This window comes from Amblyomma americanum, chromosome 7 (genome assembly GCF_052857255.1).
Source record: "Amblyomma americanum isolate KBUSLIRL-KWMA chromosome 7, ASM5285725v1, whole genome shotgun sequence".
NCBI classification, from domain to species: Eukaryota; Metazoa; Arthropoda; class Arachnida; order Ixodida; family Ixodidae; genus Amblyomma; species Amblyomma americanum.
In genome coordinates this window covers 94,158,976-94,164,985 of record NC_135503.1, presented here as the reverse complement: position 1 = coordinate 94,164,985, position 6,010 = coordinate 94,158,976, and positions in this window count along the sequence as shown.

The following is a 6,010-nucleotide window of genomic DNA, read 5'->3' as shown; positions in this document are numbered from 1 at the left end:
TATTATGTCTGCATCATGCCACAGCCGAGCTCTTGACGCATCCGAGGAAAGCCGACGTCTAGTACTAGTGGGAAGCTCTGCAGTTCGAAGCGTTCAAGAGCCTTAAACGCAGCTTGAAAGCCCGACAGTTCCTCGCTCACGTCAATAAAGATTGTGAAACATAGATCGACGTTGATGCCAGCAGCTTTAGCGCAGTACGAATTAAAAAAGAACTGGCTTAAACGGGCCATGACCTGTGCAAGCTGCTCCCTTTCAAAGGCTGTGGTGAGCTATTCGACACCAGAAAAAGACCCTTGGCATAATATGAGATGCACCAAAGTTGTGCCCCTGCCATGCAACACTGTATTCGAACTTGGCTGGGACCATCACGCGCTGTGTTAGCGTTGCAAATTGAAAGAGCCATGTGGACGCATTGCTTGCTGCAGTGTGTGACTCTGAAGGTTTCAGAGTCACACACTGAAGAGTTGCAGAAGAGTTTCAGAAGAGTGGCAGGTGGCAAGGAATGGTCAGCACGTCCATCGCTCTATCTTCAGTTTGCCTGGCGCTCTCCCGCCTGCAGATGTTATCGATCCGACAGGGCACTATGTTTTTGTTTCGTTTTCTTGCTCCCAGATGTACGCACATCTATAGATATTGAAGCAAGTACCAACGACGAGACCCCGCTCTCGGGAGTTTAGGCACTAACATCTGTCGCTGTAAAGACACTGCAAATTTATCGTTCCTTCAATTGTTCACAGTTGTGATGAGAAAGAACGCAAGCATGGTGCGTCCTTTAGAGGAAGCTAAAATATCAAATCACCAAATAACAGCGTCAGATTGACTTCGAAGCGAAAAAGGCCTGCTTCAAATAGCTTCACCATGTTAGCAACCTTTAGTCGCTATATACGTACGACCCACCGTCTAGAAGCTCTGAAAATAACGTTTAAAACTCCAGCTTAAGCAGCGGCTTAGCGTCAGATACTCTTGGAGCACGCTCACTTTTTGAGAACGCTAGTTCTGAACGGAGGCTGTCGCTTTGTGCATGCATTCTTCACCTGGGACATGATGCTAGAAGTTTTCACAGCCAGAAAATGAGAGATTTGTGTGTTTCGAAAGGCAGGCCAAAAGAAAAACACCGGTGAAAACAGAGCGAGTGTGTTTGTTGGGACAGGGCGAATACTCGTCATCAAAAAAGGCTGTATGTTCTTTCGCCGTCGTCAGTGGATAATTATAAGTTTTCTCACCGCACAATTACTCGGCGCCATCGAAGCTCACCAGATTAGCTTCAACAACATGATAATGACGTCTTCGTTGTACTGGAAATATTCTGGTCGCAAAAAAGATTGAAGAGTCGTTCTCGGTGTTGCCTTCATAACGTATCCTCTTGTCGTCGCTTAGCTCAGAGATCTGATTAATTATCCGCTGATAAAATGTTTGACCCTAGAAGGTCAGTGCATTGGGATGTTCTAGTAGTAGCCATCGCTCCTCGGGACAACTGACGTTTCGTATAGCAGCAGTGCTGCACTGAAATACGGGCGAGCGACGGAGTTGGCAGAGCCTCATTTAAAAATTCGAGTTGTAATGGTTGAATTAGGTCTTTGATTTTATAAGCAATCAGCACTGATTCGACCAACTCGGTATTATAAATAGTTGCTGCCTTCGCTTGCAGACCTGAAAAAGCCTACGAGTCCCAATATTCAAAGCCGTGTTTGGTCTGAAACAAAGAAACAGAAATATCTGTGCCATTTGCAGCATGTCTAGAAAAGGCTGCGTGTTTGCGATGTACAGAACTGAGCACACAGCGTCAAAACCAAAAGGCTAAGCCTATGTGTTGTCGCCTATATGCTGCCTCTAATAGGGGATTAAAAAGCATTAAAATATAGTTCTTCACATTCTGCTCTCAAGCTCTGTTAATCTGGAGAAACACTTCTTTCTACTGCTGAAACCACGTCCATGCGCTACTGAGAACTCGTAATCACAGCGGGGAATTTCGAGGGTTTCGTACATGCCATTGATGTTCTCTGGCCGTTGGAGGCAGTAGGCGTTATTTTAGGAATTTGTTTTTAGAACAAAATTTTCAGCGAGGTCGAAGACTCGGCTACAATAATCACCATGATCGGTCAAAATATGTCGAGACTCTGAAGCCTTCTCAACATTACTAGTACAAAACGTCCCCATCGAGTCACGCGTGCTCGCTGCTTGCCTCCAAATGATGACGCTTGTCGTTCATGTCCAGGAAAGCTGGGCATGTAAGCGAAGATTGCGTTCTAAAGAATACGAGGTTACGTGAGTGCACTTTCGCTAACTGTCGGAAAGAAACACGTTAGGAAGCACTTGCAGCACCATTGATTGCAGTTTGGTAGCACTGAAAGGAGTAGCCAGCGGACAGTCACTTTTTTGGTAAGCTGTGCTCATCACAGCTGAAACACATGGTCCAGTTCCACCGGTCTGCTTGCAGATCTTCCGCGGAATCATGCTACTGGTTCGTATCAACATACTCGTTTCGAATGAGGTTGTCTTTTGAATGGCAACTGATTAAGCCTTTTACGGGAGCAGAGGTAAATGGTTAGAGCAATTGAGGTGCATGACTTCAGAAAACTTACTGAAGGCTTATGAGCTGTTGCTAATGAAATGTGTGACTCTGAATAAAAATTCTTGCAGGTTGCTACCTCTGGAAGCAGGATCCTTACTTAGCATTGGAACCAGCGTCAAGAAAGTGTCCACTGGAGTTACTGAACACGACTGCATGTGAAGCGGAGTTTAATGATTGTAAAAGGTTTGCAATCGAAGGCGATCAATGTATAGCCTGGTATTGAATAGCAGAACTCAGGTGTCCTAAGTATCTGAGAAGAGCCAAAGCCTGTCAATTGCGGCTTAAAAAACTTGCAACCATAGTTTACTGGGTACTGCTCAGAGGGCTCTGCACTCCATGGAAGAAAAACAAAAATAAAGCTGCTTTTGTCGCAACGCATTCACTAGCTAGCTTTCACTGGTCCTTAGTGTTCTCTTAGGCATTACACTGCTTCGGGGAGTGCTTCTGCTAAAACTTGACAGGAGGCTAGTCTGATGCTTGATTTTCTAGTTGCAACTGCTTAGAAATAAAGAAACCTCAGTGCAAATGGTATCACTTCTCGGATCCCCTGGGTAGAATTCTTGAGTAGAGGCCAGACATTACAAATGATTCTTAGATATGATATCCAGTGTGGCACTGCTTGCTGGGCCAGAAATCAGTGGTCATTGAGTGTATGATAATCAGTATATAGAAATAGGAGCTTGAAGCTGTGGTTTAGATATTGCTCATGATCGGCACTGTAACAAGATAAGTAAAATTGCCCCAAAGAACCAAGACCTAGAGCGCAAACTTCCGACCAATAACACAGTTTGTCAATAAATAAAAGCCTTCATTATTAAAGCGACAAAATCTTAATAACAGCCTGATAGGATGAAGCTTCGAAGGACTTTTTCAAAATTGCTGACATTTTTGAGCGCATATCTGTGACCATGTGTTCCGCCAGTGCTAGTTCTGGTTCTCCCAAGAGAAAGAAGTGCTTCGTACAGGAATACTGAGATATTTACACCATGACCTAGCAAGATGCCAATGTAACCAGCAGTGTCACAGAGCAGTTTTACCTAGTTTTAGGGATATAAAGTGAGAAAGGGAGAAATAAATATACGATAGGGTTGAGAAGGCAGCACTTTGACTTGCTACTTCCATTTAGGGCCTAGAGGGAGGAGATAAAGTTGAGTAAAAAGTAGCCGCCATCCTAAATATGAATGCGATGCGAATTTGCGCGTACACCGTCTAGTGGGCGTGTTCACACCCGGTAACGAAGTGTCGCGTTATTGTTCACAGTGCAAAGCTAGAAGATAATGTATTGCGCTTAAGAGATGTGGTGCTTGATATTTCATTCTTTGAGGAGAATGTTTTGCGCCGTCCGCTAAAAGAAGCTTTTTTGAAGGAAAGTGCGTCTTTAGCATGAAGTGATGCCATCGTAACTTGAGCAGTGAAGCAGCTGCGTCGGCGGAAGAACACATCGATCTTCGTACCAAACAATAATGACTGCATGTCCATTAAAAGTAGACGCATTTTCTTTGAATGGGCTGAACTCCTGAACACGGTGTCTTCTCATATACACGCTTCCACATCCCCCTTACACATACAGCTGAAGCTGAAACATATTTCGAATTAAAAAAAAACGCCCCTTGGTCATTTTGTTTTAGCCTTATGGTTCCATTCAAATTGCGTTTTTTTCTCCAACTCGACGAGGCCATCCGTCGCAAAGAATTTCTTGTTCCTTTTCACCGACTTATTTGCAAATAGTGTTATCAGGACTGAAAAGGCCATTCCTAATTCTACCTACATTTATTGTACGGGGTTTGCGGTAAGGTAATGCAACCATCAAAGCAAAAAAACATGCTCGGTCAATATGAGTTGAACCTGTCAAACCACAAAAATAACGGATAAGATCAAATTCAGTATCATGCGAGCTCTCTGCATTGAACTGAAAATCAGCCAAGGTCCGCACCACGTGGGACTTTGTCAGCCTTTTGGTCAACCTACAGCCAAGGCACTCTGTTCATTTTTTCCCGAAAGAGACACATGAGAATGCTTTCGCATGCGGGTGCTGGTCTTAGCGGCTCTTGTGACACTTGCATCGGCTGTACTCTTTGAATATGCATTATCATCACATAATGTCAATAAGTGTTGCGGTACCTGAGGCTGAGGTGGCAATGAAAGTAGTCAATAATCGTCGCACAGGGTCGCAGGAATTAGCCTATCTCTTGATTCATGGCGTATAGCCAGGAAACACTGTGTGCTTTCATCTTCTTTGCTATTATTCTTTACTGCCGGCGGTCAAGAATTTGGTTGCTGCGGTGGATGCGACGAGATGGTTCTGTAACAATTACGATCACTGGCGGCAGTTTATATGCTGTTCCAAATGGCTGTGGGTGCATTAGGAGCCCTGCCCCGAAAGTTCGGTGTCTTCCGCTTAGTTTGCTTCTGCTCAAAATTTAGGCCACGAAGATTTTCAATGCTGCGGCAGCCGTATTGCCGTCTATGACCGTATCTACACTGTTGCACAACTTGAAAGAGTTTTGACGCGCACGTGAGGGCAAAGGTTTGTAAACTAAGCTAAATAATTCGGTTTCTGCTGGCGCATAGGATGTCCTGCTTGGGTACCTGCAACGTATGACATTTACCGCTTTCAGACAAAAAGAGCAGACTAGTCATTAAGTAAAGAAGGCTTTCGTTCAGCTAAATAAGCAGCGTGTTCCCCAGCTGATAGCTTCACAAGTGGAGGGAAATCATCTTGTAGAATATTGTCCCAGGAATCGGAAGGCAGCGGCCTGCAGGCCTCAGTGTGACCTCACAGCACTAGGAAAGAAGGACCCCGAAAGGGACCCTGCCCAATATATCTGAAGGCGAAAGCATTTAATGGCTCATACTTGCGGCCATCATCTTGTCCGGTCTGGTCATGTCCGCTCTCAAGTCATGTCACGCTGATGGCTAAACTAACTCGATAAGAAAAAAAACCGTTGTGCACGAAGGGATTCAAACCGCCATCTTTCCGCTCCGCAGCCGAGCGTGCTAATGACTACTCTACATCCTTTTTTTTGCTTATTGCATAGAAATAGTGCCGAAAAGAAAGGTATAAGTAGGTTTACGCCACAAAACATAGGAAAGTGCAACGCGTGAACCCTGTCTACTAATAAAAAAAAGTTATTGCAGGCGTTCGCACTTTCGGCAGTGAAGCATCAAAATGTCCCTGTTAGCACTGTTCACATCGTAATGGTGTTCCTTCAGCCTCTCACTAGGACACCTCCCATTTTCACCAATGTAAACATAGCCACATGTCAAAGGGATCGATTACACGACGACCTCAGCGCATTACACAAAGCGAATTCGATGGTTGAATGTGCAACTTGTGTTTCCTTCCCGAACATTGTTGACACACTTCCACAGATACTGAAGCTTTTCAGATGCCGACAAAACAACATAAATGCCAACTCGACTGCCAATTGTTTTTAA